This window comes from Molothrus ater, chromosome 6, assembly GCF_012460135.2.
Source record: "Molothrus ater isolate BHLD 08-10-18 breed brown headed cowbird chromosome 6, BPBGC_Mater_1.1, whole genome shotgun sequence".
Taxonomy (NCBI): Eukaryota; Metazoa; Chordata; class Aves; order Passeriformes; family Icteridae; genus Molothrus; species Molothrus ater.
In genome coordinates this window covers 3,879,242-3,895,513 of record NC_050483.2, presented here as the reverse complement: position 1 = coordinate 3,895,513, position 16,272 = coordinate 3,879,242, and positions in this window count along the sequence as shown.

Here is a 16,272-nt window from a genome sequence, read left to right as displayed (position 1 = left end):
GGACAGAATTTATTCCTGTCCTAAATGTCTGCATGAGAATTTCTGGATTTTTAGTAGTCCCTGGAGGATCTTTAATTATCCCTGAGAAGCCTTAATGATGGAGATCCTCTTCCCACTGTGGGACAAGGGTATAGAGCTCTGTTGGTGCTTCACAAACCTCCTGGAAACTTCAGGCACTAAGACTAATTGTTGTTAAAATACCTTTTCTGACATTCACCTAATAATGCAGATTTCCTGCTGCATCCCACTCCACAGAATTAGCTAAGACTGCCTTGTGTTAATTGAGGCCTGCATGTTAATTGAGGTCTATCTGCTGAAACTTTCATAGAGTCTGAGTGGTTTTTTCATTAGAATTTATTTTGGGGAGTTTGGTTTTGTTCAATTGGCTTATAAATGCAATTAGAGTTAGCATATATCCCTAAAGCTGTAATATTTCTTCAGGGAATTGAATTTTCAAGTAAATAGAAATGCTTTGATTGTGTTCAATATTTGCACTTTTAAATCTGAGCTTGGCTTTTCATCTTGGGAATCTAAACAAAGCCCACCAGCATTTTTATGCTTTAGGAGCATCTGTGCTCTAGAGCTGCACTTGGTCTCTAGAATAAGTTATTGCAAACCCCAAATACTGGAAGTTGAAATCCAAACATTTTCCTTGGTTTTTCTTTGCTCCTTATGCTTTCCTCTGAAAGTGCTAAATAGATTCAGACGTTTCTCAGGCTGCAGCCTCATCTTTGTTGAAAGCATTGGGGAATTTAACACACTTTTCAACAGACCAGCCTCCAGCTTTTGGTATGTAAATAAGCTGCTGCTTAGCTCTTGTGTTTTATAGTTTTGATATAACAATTAAGGAAAAATTACTTAATCAGCTCCTGAATAAATGCCCTTTCTAGGAACTGGGAAAGTCAGAGAAGTTAAATTCTAAGCCAGCAGGCAATTTGTGCTAAATCCTGAATCATAAAACCACTGAAGGAGTTTGGGTCCCTCCTTGTTCCCTGATCAAAGGAAGAATAATCAGAAGTTAAATGTAATTAGAGGAGTATTTGTTCCTTGTTATTTCAGGATTACTTTGACAAGCAAAATAGAAGTAATATGGTTGATAACATTAAATATTGAATTCTTTGAGTAATAAATCTCCCAAAATAATTTTCCAGAGAATTTTCTCCAAAAGTGACACAACATTTTAGTAGTCAATCCAGGAGTGACCTGGATTTATTAAAATTTGTTTAAATACCTCACACCTATCTCCTTTATAGAGATATTCATGGGAAATGCAGTAGACTTAGGAAGACTTGACTGCTTTTTCTTGGATTGAACTAAGCCCCCTGTTCTGCCATATTCTGATTGATGCACTGTAAAACATAAATCCTTGATCACTAGAAGTGATTATCAGGTAGAAGATTTGCTATCCATAAGAAATTGCATTATTCATGTGACAAAATTAATCATTGCTAGATTCTATGAAAATACAGCAGTGAAGGTCACTGTGGAGATGCTTTTAACAGTTCAATCAGGAAAAATTTGTAGAGATGGATGAGCTAAGCATATAATCTAACATAAAATTAAAATACATTTGTTTTTACCTGTGGTATTTACAGGGTTCCCCAGAGGGAGGAGGAATTGATGAATCTGACTCCATGTTCTCAGAAGGCTAATTTGTTATTCTATTCTATTCTATTCTATTCTATTCTATTCTATTCTATTCTATTCTATTCTATTCTATTCTATTCTATTCTATTCTATTCTATTCTGCTATACTAAAACTATACTAAAGAATAGAGAAAGGCTAAGCCTTTAGAGAAGGCTAAAAGATAATAATTAAAAACTAGTGACTGCTTCCAGAGCCTCAACACAGCTGGCTGTGGTTGGTCATTAAGTCAAAACAATTCACATGAAACCAATCAAACAATGACCAGTTGGTGAACAATGTCCAAACCACATTCCAAAGCAGCAAACACAGGAGAAGCAAATCATATAATTATTGTTTTCCTTTTTCTCTGAGGCTTCTCAGCTTCCCGGGAGAAGAAATGTTAGCAAAGAGATTTTTCCAGAAAATATGATGCTGACATTTACCTTTATTCCTTTCCTGACAGTTGGTCATGTTTTGTGGTTGACTCTGGCAATAGATTTATCTTTAAAAACCTGCAGAATTTAGTTTTTTCCCAGGGCAGGATGCCACTTCTGCAGCTTGAGCCATGTGGTCCTTGGCTCTATGAGCTGGCTCTGCTCTTCTTAGGATCAAAGAATCCCAATCCACCATGGCAAAAACTCTGGGCAGTGGCTGCTCTTGGAATGGAGTCAGGTTGCATTTATGCCTAAATATTTCAGGCCAATGCATGACAGCAACAAAAGAAAAGAGGATAAATGATGTATCAAGAAAATATAACTTATTGGGACAAATTGATGAAACATAGTATTTTATAGAGAGAATGATTCAATTATGATTATGGCATAGTTGTATATATATATATAACATTGTTAACTTTATTTCAAATACACAAGATGCTTCAAGTCTGTCAGTTTTTACATTAAAAGTGGGGGGGTTTTTGTGATGTTTGGTTGATACTTGGAGTACTTGATATCAAGAAAATATAACTTAGTGGAACAAATTGATGAAACATAGTATTTTATAGAGAGAATGATTCAATTATGATTATGGCATACTTGTATATATATAAAAAAATTGTTAACTTTATTTTAAATACCTAAGATGCTTCAAATCTATCCGTTTTTTTGCTTTAAAAGTGGGGGGGGGGGGGGGGGTTTGTGTTGCTTGGTTGATACCTGGAGTCCCTGGTCCATGATCTTGGCTTATATTTAATATATAATATTTTACATGCATAAAGCAGGGAGAGTGTGGTCTGTGAGAAAAAAACTGGAGATCAATGCAGCCAACATACTCAACATTGCAGCATGGATTAATTTATTGGTTTGGCTTCCACTGGAACCCAGGTAGTTTATTATACCATTATCCAGTTACAGTCCTGTGCTGCTGATTTTCAGGAGTAGTTTCTTTAAACATTAATCTTGCTTCTAAAAATTTGCTGTGGAATTCTAGATTTGATGAGCTGACACAGATCAGACAATGCCATTGCTTTCCTTGTCAAGCAAAGCAGATAAAAATCTGGAATGAACTCTGTGGATCTCTGCACAATTACCAGAGCCACCATCTGTCTCTTGTATTAAGGCAACCTCTGAGTGAGAACATGAAATGAGGGTTAAAAGAATAAAAGCTCATTATTGCTTCTGGTATAATTTTCATCAGCTCCAGTAGGAGTTAGAGTGGGTTTTGAAGCTGGAGTGAATTTTTCTGAAGACTCATCTGTATTCTGAAAGTTGGATAACTTTGTTGCCTTGTCCTGGTTGTTCCTGCACTGCCTACCTGCAGCTGAAAGCACAAATGCAGGAATGCTGTGCAAGGAGTTACTGCTGTGGGTGCTGTGGTCCTGAACAAAAATGAGGATTATTTAAAAGTAAATCTAATGGATTTTTTTGTGTTTTTTTTTAAGGTTGGGATTAAGTGGGTGAGATGGTATTTTTTGTTTGGATTCAGATGTTTATTAGTTCTTATTTATATTACAGTCTTACAAACTACGAGTTCTACAGTACTTTGACAGACTAAGAATGGAGTTGTAGCTCTCTTTTTACAAGGTTTTTCTAAGGATAAACTGTCCCTAGAAATTAAGAAATGACATCTAAATTATTTTATTTTTAACCTCACAACTAACTATCCATGGCCCACAATGCAGACTTTTTTGTCTATTTACACAATACCACTTAAACTTATGAAGGAGAAGGTGAGGATGAAGGATTAGTTTCTGCCTTAAAACTTCTATCTTGTTTTATATATATTATTATATTCTAAAGCTTTAAACTCTAAGTTTTCTCCTATGTGATATTACACCCTTCTATTCAAACTCCACACCCACAATCCCAGTTCTATAATTTAATTTTGGAAGCCTTCTCCACAGCCTCAGGTCAAATGCAGTGTTCTCTTGGGGGTCAGTGTCTGTCGGCACAGAAAGTCTGAAATTCTCAGTAAGCAGGGTTCCAACACAAATCCACACTAATTTTACAGGCTCCAGGGTGAGATTAGCTAGAGAATTGCTCGTTATTGCCTCTCACTTCTCTCCCTTGGCATCCCTCCATAATACTTCTTGCATTTTATATTCAGAATCTGAATGAGCCAAAGAATGCTCTTCTCCAGCATCTCCCTGTTAGCACAGGCACCTGAAGCACCAAGCTGCAAACACCACTTCCCTGAGCACATTCCTGTGATGGACAAATCAATGTGCAGGGAGTCCTTGTTCTCCCTTTGGTGAGAAACAGAATCAGAGCAAAGGGAAAACACCATGGTGACAATCTGTCAGCTGAGTCTTGTTTGCCTTTGAGTTAAATGTTCATGCATGTGGCTCATACTCATGGTTGAAATGAGTGATTATTGTCAAGGTATTTTTGATGAGTGGGAAAACATAAATTATGTTGTTCTTATAACATCAGAAACCTACAAATCCTGACATTGAGAACAAATGTAATTATAAATAACGATAGAAGTGCAAAAAAAAAAAGAATTATTACTATTATAACAGCTCATTAATTTGAAATTATGCCCACAGGCCTTTGTGGAAATACTGACTTCTGAGGCAAATATATAATAAAATTGTCATAAAGTATTTCTAAACATTGTAAATTGGCTTCTTCATAGTATCTCATCCTGCTGTTGAAAGAACTGAAAGTCAAAGTCAGCCTAAGTGACAAGTCCATGCTTAAACCGATATATTGGAAAAAAACATACAGTGTCCTGGGTAGGGACTCAAAATTCCTTTCTATAGCCTAAGACTTATACGGGAACTATGGGCTCTATCTTGGCAAAATTAATAATTTAGGCAATATGGAACACCTTCATCTGGAAAGACCAAAGATTAGATAGAAAGTTTGTTCTGGTTCCTGGAAATTAAAGCACTGCCTGAAACAAATCTTGTGTTTCTCATGCTAAGCACAAACTCCATCAGAGTGAAATGAAATCCCACTTTGCACATGACCTGGCTTGCCCCAGCACTGCTTTGAGCTGCAGAAATAAATTCGGGGTTGCCCAAAAAGAGATCACAGACTGAAGCCTGGTGTATGTTATTAAGAGATTCTCTGGAATTAGGTGAATTCTGGAAGTGAAACACAATTTCTAAACGATGTTTTGTAATCCCTGTTTTTCCCTTTGGTGTGTGTGTGTGACAAATAATCATATTTTATAAAGTCACTGAAGGTCCAAAGCTCAATGAAGGCTGGGGGAAGTTAGCATAAAGTTTGGTCACTGCTCTAAATATTGTTACTTCTTCCAGCATCTTCCAGCTTTGCCTGGAAAGAAAATGTTGGAGGATTTCTAAAAAAATGGGAAAGGGACACAAAATGTGGAGATCTTGCAGAAGTGTTTTTATGGAGCAAAATGCAGAGATCTTGCAGAAGTGTTTTTATGGAGCACATCCTTGTTCTCAAAGGTGAATATATTCTTTCATTTCCATACCAATTTGTATTAGAAGGAAAAAAAAAAACTGGTGGAGACCGTTTTCAACCACATTCATGATCTTTTTTAAAACTGATGTGCATTAAAGGTTCACAGGAGTTAAAAAAAATACCAACACCCTCCTCAAACAGACCCTGTGGAATCCATCAAGTGATGCTGCTTTTAATTCCCCCTCCTCAGACTGGTTTGCTTTAATTATGATATATTCCTGTCCATGCAGCACCCAGCTAGGAGGCTGTTGCCCTATGCACTTAAGAACACTAAACAGAAATACATTCTGATGAAACTGAGACATTCCTGATATCTAGTAACTGTGCAAAGCATGTGGCACACATATTCCAAGTGTCTTGGGAGACAAGTGCCAGCCTTTCTGATTAGGAGCTTTCCTGCATGAATTCCTCCTGGAATTGCCCTGTTTTAAGAATCTGTTGTGATATTAAGGTTGTTTATTATTCTGTGTTGTTTCTCATAACTAGACATCTTTTAAGCATCTGGTGGGTGGGTGGCATTGACTGAGGATTTTGAGACTGTCTGTAATTCTGGCACCAGAGTTACCCTGTGGATTTAGCACCGTTTTTGTACAGGAGTCTGAAGTGACAGAACCCATAAATAATGTACAAAGCTGTACATTACAACAGAAGGATACAAACTTATGCCTCCTGTTAGTATTAAAAAAAAAAATGAGAAGGAGACATCTGAAAAGTGCAATTGTGAAATTAGAGATTGGCTCACAGATACATGTGCATTTCTGCTTAGCTATGACCTAAGGTACACCTACCAATGGGTGTAATTTGATTTTTTTTTTTTTTTGAAATCTGATGATAGAAGGTAGATTTTTAAAAGAATGGGTAAAATCCCTCTTAATCTGATGACAATATTCCACTTTGGACTGGAGATGTTTCAGCTTTCTCTGGTTAATTAGGGACTGCTGATGAATTTGCCAGACCATTTAAAAATATCTTGACAATTTTCTCTTGCAGGTGCCATGCCTCTAACTTTGACTTACACTTTCCAAACCCTGCTGCCTCTGGGCTCTAGTGTTTTCCAAGTCACGTTAGCTAGGCATGAAGGACCCTTTTAAAACACTGAGGAAATCCCACTTTTAGCAAAGCTGTGCACAACACTTCTACTCTGTAGTGTGGTATAAATCGTTTGATTAGTTTCTTGCACATACTTTTGGAATGAAAATATCTGATCCTTTCCAAAATTCTATTGCCTCACTGTTTCTACAACATTCAGCGTTGTTTTCTGCCTTCACTAAACATTAAGTGTGCACTTCAAGTTCTCTTTGCAACAAGACTAAATGTTTTAAGAGCTAACTGATAAAATGGAGCATTTGTCTGCCATTACAACCCAAAATACAGCTTTTGTCATTTGGCAGAACATATGTTCTGGGGGACGGACAGTGGTGAAGACCTACAGAAATCCAAACACCTAAACAAGAAGTGAAACAAAGCAGCACAAATTCATTAGTGGCAAACCACTTGAGGCACCAGTAGTCTAATGCTCTACTGCTGCAGACAATTATAATCCCAGAGGAAGGCTTCCCCGGCAGCATTTCAGGGGAAGGCTTATATTTTCATTATGAGGGAGTACTCTTGAAAAATATCCTTAATTAGGTCAGGACTGACTGAGGTTTCTTTAGCACAAGCTACAAGTGTCTTCTTCTTTTTATTTTTACTGTTGTCCAGCTGTTTATTGCAATCTGTTCCATAAAAATCAGAAGAAAGGTGATAATATGCAAAGAGTGATGATTTGGACACTGGTCTGTTGCTTCACCATCTCTACTGAGTCACAGTCATTTTGTGACCTTTAATTTTCACCTTTTCTGAAAAATATTATTTTTCTTAGCTTTGGGAACAGTCAGTAGTAAGAGATGTCTTGATATCTTTTGTAGCTCAAAAATATGCAATTCTGCAACAGCTGAGTCATCAGAAACCTCTTAAAAAGTAAAGATGGAATTTTTACTGGGCTTATTTTACCACCTAAGCCCTGTGTCTCCACAAAGCCAGGCTCCTGAACACAGTTCCTTAAAATGTCCCCAGGTGTGTTTGGTTTGGTGTGGATTCAGTGCCTCTGTGAAATGCTAACCTGTTTTCAGGGGGGTTTACCTTCCATTTCCAAGGAAATGTGCTTCTGACCAAGCACAAAAACATGTGAAAAAGCCTTAAAATCAGTCTTTCAGTTACAAGAATGGAATGAGATGCCTCATATTCATATGAAGGTGGTTTGGCCATAATCTTGGAGTAATTTCTCCACATCCCAGAATGGGATATGCTCCAGCCACAGATCTCGCACTCTTTCTTCATCGTTTTCAGATTATTGCAAATTATTACTGTTCTTTCTCTCAGGGGCTCTGAGACCACAAGGACCTAAAAATTATCACAAAGTAACTTTGACACAAATGCCTCCTCTTTTCTGAGAATCTTTTGCCTTCACACCTCTAATCACTGAATTTGGATCATGTAAAAATCATGTCTTCCTTTATTTCATATCTGACTCACCCAAAACACCACCAGAAACACTCAGATACTGCCGATGAGTCCTGCAAATAAATATTCAGGGCTGCTGTATTTTGTATTTGTTTTACTCATATTGCCATTGGTTCCTGCAGTCTATACTGAATTTTGTTTGGCTTTGACAATCATTTTTTAGATCAGTTATAAATATGGTCCATCAAGGTCCTGTTCTGTGTTTGCCAGCTTCACTTTGAGGAGCACACAGTAATGAGGTGCTGCTTAAAAAACATATTTCCCCAACTTGTAAGGGTTTCTAGTTTTTTTTTTCCAGAGTGATGTTTTTGCCTTTTGAATTTTTAAATGGATAATGTGCACCCTCAGAGGTACCACCCTTCATTATTTAGCATGTTATTTATGGTAAAATCAAAGTGTGACATTTATTTCTGTCTTTGAACAAAAATTGAAATGATGAAAAAAAACATCCAAACTGTTTCTAAATGCTAAATTTATTTATTTTCTTGGTAATTAAATGAATGCTTGGGCATTAATGATCAGCTACTGTAATGTCCTGCCCTTGCTGTAGTAAATGCTGATGCCTTTACAAAGGGAAGGTAAATTATGTTGTATATTTTCACAAATTAGTTAAGACTTTGTGTGTGTAAGAGTGCATAATTTAGCATCTGTGTCAGGTTGAACAAAGAAAACACTGAAGAAATGAGATTATTTAAAAAATGCAGCACAGCTAGGTTCTAAATTCTTTCAGGGTATCCTACTGATGACTTTGCAGCTTTAGGTGCTCAAGTCTTATCCTGATACCTTTCATCACCAGGCTATGGGCTTCAAAAAGCTGAAATTCCTTAAATTTGTAATTTTAAAGGTGTTTTTGAACCCTAGTTCACTTATGGCCACTAGCTCCAGGTACACAGGTGGGTGTTATTTACTCCTAGCTTCCAGGTTCTTATTTTTGATTGTCTATTCCTCCAGAAATCATGAAGTGCTGGGTTTTCTCTGTCTCTGGAAAATCCTACTCATATTTATCTTTTCCTCAGTATGTTTCAACAGTTGTAATTCAAACCTTTTTTGTGTTTCCTATGAGCCCTCACACATTGCATAAATTAAATTGTGACGACCTGCATGGGACCATAAATTCTTGCAATCAAAGGAAATACTCTAAGAATTTGCCACTCCAGGCAGTAATTTTAGGTCTAATTTTCTCACAGAAAAGCATTTATGAGTGACCCATTTTGTCTCCAGCTGTTCCTCATGTTGCAAGGTACTTTTCTCATGAGCAGATTTTTCTAAATATTCCACAGTAATTTTTCAAAAATGTCCTATTTCATCAAGTATAATTTAGATTTTTTCCTGTGTGTGAGGTATTCCTTCTTCAATAACTCATTGTTCTTTTAGAGACATCTTCCCTGTTTCAGTGGGAGAGTTTGGAAGGTGCAGGAATTCATTTTGAATCCCAAAAAAGCTCTGCCTGCATTTTCAGGGTATGGGACAGTTTTTGCCTCAGAGGTTGTGAGTAACCTCCCTGTGTGGCGATTTGTCCTTTGATGAAATGTCCAGGTCAAGAAGACAGCTTATTTCATTATTTTTCTCTCAATTTCAGTAATCTCAGGCTTTGGCTTTTTAAAAAAAGGATATGGTTTCCATAGTTACAAGTTTAAATCACCTTTGATGCCACTACCTTTGTGCACATATCTTACAAAAGTATCTTGCTATGTTTTTAGATAGCTTCAATTTTCAAATAATTTCTGAGGACAAGCTAAAATGTATTTTCTCTTCCAAATGTTTTTTAATTTTCAAAAACTCTTATCTCGAACTTATAGTGAACAGACTGCAAGTGTTTTTTTTCCTTATCAAACAGTGGAAAACAAAAATGTCCTACCAGGCTGGGATTTAGTTTGTGACAAACCAAGAGAGGTGCTTCTGTGCATGTTATTATAAACCTTAACCCTGCTAAATAATCTGTTAAAAGTTTTATAGCCTGAGCAGGGCATTCTTTGCTCTGAAGTTTCATAGGATTGCTCCTGTGGTGCAGTATCAATAATTGTTTTTAGGATTAATTTTTCATAAATGGGTCTCCTGTGGAACTGAGTGAGCAGTAACAAGATTTGTATCAGTGACTGAAAGAACATGAAGACTTTCCTTTCACAAAATACTGAAAATTTCACTTTATGGCTTCTGGATTGCTGTCTCAAGTCATTCGTGGTGTCCATCTTAATAATGGATCTAATGAGTGGACGCAGAAGTAGGAGATATTTTTATATATATATATATATATATTTAATTTATTTATTTATTTATGTGCCTCTTAGAGAACTAACCAAACTTTTCTGTGTGAAAATAATTTTTTTCATACATTTTACTAATAAAATCATTTAACTGTCAAGGAAGGGAGAAGGATGGAAGGATGCACCAACCCAACTATAAATGTATTTCATCGCTGTGATAATGTCATTGTTTGTTAACCTTAAAGGCAATTCAGGATTTTCAAGGTCTTCATTCAAATAATTTGGGCAGCTGCCATGTTATGATGTTTATTTTAGCACAAATTTACTTGACTGGTAATTTTGGATAAGATTTCTGACAATTATAAGGACTTTGGAAGAGCAGTTTCTACAATAACTGTTTCAGGCCCATTTCCCTTAAGTTTGTTCTGACTAAAATAATAAAATGAGCAAATTGAGCCTCTGCCATTTTTAGTCTGCAGTAATTTTAACTGCAGTAATTTTTTCTTTCTTTTTTTGTAATTTTAATGACACTTATTAATGTAATTTTGTAACTTTAACTGCAGTTATTAATTATTAATTATTTAAAATTAACTATTAGTGACTACTTATTTTAAATTACCTACTAGCAATAATGTTATTAATTAATAAAAATTATACATCATTATATAATGTACATCTATAAAATATTATTATATTACATCATAACCAATTATTTATTATGGGCATTTATTACTTGTACATTTATTGATTATGAAATATTTTTTATGCTGTGATTAATGTAGTTCAGTTCCACAATGCAATTTCTTCATATCCTTACATTTGAGAGTAAAGGACTGCTTATTTCTCATGGACCCTTTCATCATAACCTTCTTGTGGAATTGTTTTACTCTAAGAAAACCTTGACTTTAACAAAAAAAAAAAAAAAAAAAATTAAAAAAGGTAGTTTAGCTTATTCTTGAGGGAGAGTACAATGCTTCTGAATTATATTAATTGACATTATTTGAGAGATTAGAAGTGAAATGAATCAGACTATTTTGAAAGAAGGTCAGAAGGGAAATGAAACAGCATTTTGAAGGATAAGAAGCAAATTAAGCATATTTTACTAACAGCAGAAACTTTCAGTTATCTGCATAGAAAAGAAAAGTTACTGGTATAAAACTTGGTTTTTTTGGACACTGGTATTTTACACTTGACTTTCTAATGTGACAGTGCGAAGTAATGAAAAATAATCAGAATGACTGAAGGGGACTGATGAAGTGTAATATTATGTTATACTTTGGGCAGGGGAAGGCAGGACAATTGGTAATTTGAGAAATCCATGCCCTGTCATTGCTTCTGTGATTTAATTTTAAAAAGGAAGAAAAAAAGGCAGATATGTTTTGTAAATGTGTTGGATTCTAGGCTTGTTTTGTACAAGGGTTAGAGCAGCATAAATAATTCTGTGTCCAGAATTTCCCTTGATAATTCTTTGGGTTCATCCAGAACCATTCCAAGTGAATTTCTGTCAGTTTTCAGAACCAAAATCTGGATGGAGCCTGCCAGACTTCATTGTCTGCTCAGGCAAAAACCTGACCTGGGAAAAAATAGATACTGAAAAAAAAAATTTAAAAAATAGAAGTAATTTGCTGACAACTTGCCAGTCCTGGCTGTGCTTGTGGTGACTGGTGGATTGTGTGTCAGGGAACGGGACATCCTCTCCCAGGGAACCTCTGGGGAGATCTGTCACTGTCATATTTTCTGAAAAATCCCTTCACCAGGATTTCTGTCCTGGGAAGCTGAGAAGCCTCAGAGAAAAAGGGAAACGATAATTATCTCATTGGCTTCTCCTGTGTTTTGCTGATTTGGAATGTGGTTTGGACATTGTTTACCAACTGGTCATCGTTTGATTGGTTTCATGTGAATTGTTTTGACTTAATGACCAATCACAGTCCAGCTGTGTTGGGACTCTGGAAGGAGTCACAGGTTTTTCATTGTTATCTTTTAGCCTTCTGTCTGTATCCTTTATTCTTTAGTATAGTTTAGTATAGCATTCTATAATGTAATATAATATAAAATAATAAATTAGCCTTCTGAGAACATGGAGTCAGATTCATCATTTCCTCCCCAAAAATGCCACAGAGATCCATCAAGGACCCCACTCCCAGCTGCCATTCCCAAGCATTTCCCAGCAAAATGCATCCCTGTCTCTCTCTGTTCATACCATTAAGGAAAACTTGGGAAATACTTCCCAAAGTTGAGCTTGCAAACTAAACTATAGCAGAATTTGGGACACCAAGACCCAGGAGCTTGCTGGAGATGTTGTTTCATGGCATTCTCCAGGATTGCTCTCCCACACAAAGTTCCCTTTATTCTGCAGGCTATAAAATACCTGCCTTTCACCAACCCATCAGTGTCTTCCTCTCTTCATCCCCTTCATCATCCTCTTTACTTCACAGGTACCAATTCTCTCTCTCCTCAGAGATCTCCTGATGAGCGTGTGCCCAGCTAAACTCTGGGAGATGGCTGTGAATGTGCACTTGGCTTTGTAACATAACTCATTCTCAGACCCTGCAGAAGGGCTGCTGTGTTTGAAAGCTTGGAGATTTTTTTTCAGCCATACCAGCTGCTCTGGGAAAAGATATTTCCTCCTCCCACAAACCCTGTTCTGCATTACCAGCTTGCAATTTTAGCCTTGTATGCTGATGACAATTAAAATATGCCCACAGAACACACAATGAAGTGCATTGTTAACATACCTTTGCTTATTTGATCTTCCATCTCTTTACCAAGAAAGAAATGATAACTTTTTAATGTGTAATAATTTTTTCCCCATGTATATGAATATCCATATTTGAAATGGCTTCATAGATGTATATTTCACCCACTTGCTGTCAGATAGTTTAGATTCCTTTTTAAATTACAGACACAAAACTTCCTTTGATATAAAAATGATGTGGGGCTGCAAATCTTCAGAAGATTTCCCAAAGCTCCTTTAATATTTGAGCTGGAAATCTGAGATTTAAGAAACTTTCTTGGAGAACTATTGGGGTTTTTTTTCCAATATCCCCAACTGCAGGGATTCTCTGGGCAGTCACTTTGTCTGAGCTCCTGGTGATCCACAGGAATATTTGTGGATCTAGCAATACTTGGCATAATTTGAATTTCACAAATAAATAATTTCTCACTTTGTCTGAACTCCTGGTGATCCACAGGAATATTTGTGGATCTAGCACTACTTGGCATAATTTTAATTTCACAAATAAACTGAAAGAAAACTTTCCAAAAAACCTTTCACTGTGCACAAGCTGCTTTGCAGCCATGTTCTGATACTTGTAGAGCTTTAACAAATTGCAATAATAATAGGTATTGTCTGTTCTTAGGTGTGTTTTTACCTGGAGATGTTCTGCTACCCTGTCTGAGAAGGAACTGAGCTACAGAGAGATGTGGTGACAGGATAAATTCTGGAATTCCAAGTCTCCTCTTAGTCCTGCATTCTCAGCTTGCCCATGCTCTGTCCTTGATGGGACCTTGTGCCAGATGAACACTTCCCCCCTTTAGAATTCATTGTATTTCCAAATATTTAAATTCCCATCAGGCTGGAGGCAGGAGTAGCTGATTTAGATTCCCAGGGACAATGGGCTTGTAAGGGAAGTGTCAGCAGTCCATAAACCACAGGAGTGCTGCACTTGGCAGCCTGATGCTCAAATAAACCTGCCAGCTAATGATGAAAGAAGATGCAGTGGTCTAGCATGGTACAGTAAATATTTCCTTTAAAAGGAATGGCTGCTGAGTGCAGCAGGAGAACAGGGGCAAAAGAAATTCATATCACCTAGCAGGAGGTTGTTGTAAAGAGCTTGCTTGGGAGACAATCCTATGCTGCAAGTATCAGCTTGAAGTGCAGCCCCTGTTCCCAAATGTGTCAGCCAGTTCACTGATGGTATCACCTTATATTTATCATTTATTCTTGATTTTTTTCTATCTTGATTTCATGGTCAGAAATCCCAAAGAATTTTTCATCCTTCCCTTATCTGCCTGGCTATGAGTTTATGTTGTTTTTACTTTCTGGGTTGGGTTTTTTTTGCTGTTTAGTTTTGGTTTTGAGGTTTTTTTTGGAGTCTGAAGATGATGTCATTCTTGCTTTAGGACCTGTTGTGTTCATGGGATGTGTTACTTCCACATTTTCCTTCCATATTTGCAGTCTGATTAGGACCTATTCTAACCAGAGTTGACTGAAGATTTAATTGCTATATCACTATCAAAATGCTTTTTGGAAAAGAGGATAGATTGATTGAGTAAATAATGGGCATGTATAAAATTTGGTGAGTGTATTTTTATAAATTATTTGTCTAGATAGAAACCATTTATTTTCTTAGACAATGTAAGTTGTTTTTTTTTATGTTCTTCCTGGCAAAACATCCAGCCTGAAACTTGGTAAAAAAAGATTTTTTTTCTGTATGCAAAGTTTCATTTATATTCTGACTTTGAGAGCTCAGCTACAGAAAAAAATAGGAACTTTATCACATACCTCATGTCTTGGAGAAGTACAAATAGAGGGTGAACAGGTGAAAGCAACAGCCAATCTGCTGGTGTTAAGCAATTCAGGGAGGAAAATGTGGTGATAAGAGAACACTGAACAGCTGACTCTGAACAGTGAACATGCCAAAAAGCTGAATTCAGTCTGGTTATTGCCCATTAGTATTTTAGCCAGATATAGTCAGGTTAGAGGCACTGAGGTCAAGGCAAATGCAGAAGAACATGCAGTCACATAAATCAGTGACAGGTGATTCAGTAAACTACTAAAAAGATGCTGAATTTTAGGTTGGCATTGAGGTTTTAAATTAACACAAATGCCTGCAGAGTTGTTGTGTGGCTTAGTTGGAAGGAGCAGAGATGCAATTTAGGGGGAGGTTTTATGGTTTTTTTCTCTCCTGTCCATGGAAACTGGGAAGTTCCTAAAGGCAAAAGCTGCTCAGGGAGAAAGTTGAGTGTAATTGGAGGGGATGTGACCTCCAAAATAGAAATGTGGTGATGCCCAGGTTTGCAGCAGTGAATTTCCTTGGGGGTAAATGAAGCTGATACTGGGCTTGGAGGAACCAGTTGTTAATTCTGCTCTTGGGAGTTTTCAGGGATTCCCAAGATAGATCTCGAGTAGCTGTGTGGGATAAAGGGAGAGATTTTTTAAGAACATATTTACTTTCTGATATTGGAAGGAACCCTGAGCTAAATGTTCTAAGAAGCCTGGGTCTTTCCTTAGCAAACCTCCTCCCCAAAATAGACTCTGTGTGGAAGATAAGCTTCTGTCAACTTCTCATCTTGAAAAATCCATTCAAGAGCGGCCTTAGTTTAAATCACATTCTGCCTTTGTTATCCACAGTGCTGAGTAGACTTTTCTAGATCTTTTGCAGCCTCTGTGCTATTTCAAAACATGGTTTTTGTCCCACAGTTTTCCAGTTTCATTGAGGTTTTGCCCCATTTGAGCCCAGGAGGAACCTGCACAGGGCTGCTCTCTCTGCCTCTGTTTCTCTCAGCACCTTCAGTAATAAGCATGATGCTACTCTCACCATGTCAGGGACAAAACCTTTCTATAAAATGCCCTGGAAATGAAAACTCTCTGCATTGTCAGTGTGAAAATATGCAGAGAGCATGCATGACTGAACAGGCAAATACAAGGAGCTGCTGGGAAGTTTAATTTTGGAGATACATGGTATTGACTGACGGGTGTAAATGGCAAACAGACCTCTGCAAACATTTACTGTCATTACTTGTCACTGCTTGGATTCTGGAGAGAAAAGAAGTGGAGAACAGTGCTACAGAGAAGTAAGAAATCATTTTAAGTGCCTCCCAAGCTCTTTACTTTGTCTAATAGGACAGCAGATATCTCTGCATCCCTTTCTTTCATGCCCTTTCAGACAGCATGAACTGTATGAGAAAAGCCTCATTCTTGCTGTAGGTACAGGGGGGTTTTAATAGCAGGAGGGTTATTATTCCATCTAAATCAATAGAGGGAGTTTCTGTCTTGTTTAAGAAAAACTGACTGTGACTGCTGCAGCGGTGGAAAAGGAGAGAGATGCAAATTAGACTA